Genomic DNA, 670 nt, shown 5'->3' on the forward strand with positions numbered 1-670 from the left:
CTCGATCTCCTGACCTCGTGATCCGCCCGTCTCGGCCTCCCAAAGTGCTGGGATTACAGGCTTGAGCCACCGCGCCCGGCCTATTTTTTTTCTTAATGGCATTTCTCAACCCAGGAATCTGGGTTTGTTTGTTTTTTTTTTTTTAACTTTTTACTGAAATATACATAAAGTACACAAACACAAGTATACAGCTTGGCAAATTCTCACAAACTGAACACACCTATGTACTATAATTTGGTTTAAGAAACAGCATTTCTGGCAGGGGTGGTGGCACATGCCTATAGTCCCAGTTACTTGGGAGGCTGAGACAGGAGGATCACTTGAGCCCCAGGAGTTCAGGGCTCCAGTGAGCTCTGACAGAGTGAGATCTGTCTCTAAAAAAAAATACAGAGCATGGCCAGGCGCGGTGGCTCACGCCTGTAATCCCAGCACTTTGGGAGGCTGGGGTGGGAGGATCACCTAAGGTCAGGAGTTTGAAACCAGCCTGGCCAGCATAGTGAAACCCCGTCTCTACTAAAAATACAAAAATTATCCAGGCATAGTGGTGTGCTCCTGTAATCCCAGCTACTCAAGAGGCTGAGGCAGGAGAATCGCTTGAACCAAGGAGGTGGAGACTGCAGTGAGCCGAGATCGTGCCATTGCATTCCAATCTGGGCGACAGAGCAAGACT

This window comes from Colobus angolensis, unplaced genomic scaffold (genome assembly GCF_000951035.1).
Source record: "Colobus angolensis palliatus isolate OR3802 unplaced genomic scaffold, Cang.pa_1.0 Scaffold3, whole genome shotgun sequence".
Taxonomy (NCBI): domain Eukaryota; kingdom Metazoa; phylum Chordata; class Mammalia; order Primates; family Cercopithecidae; genus Colobus; species Colobus angolensis.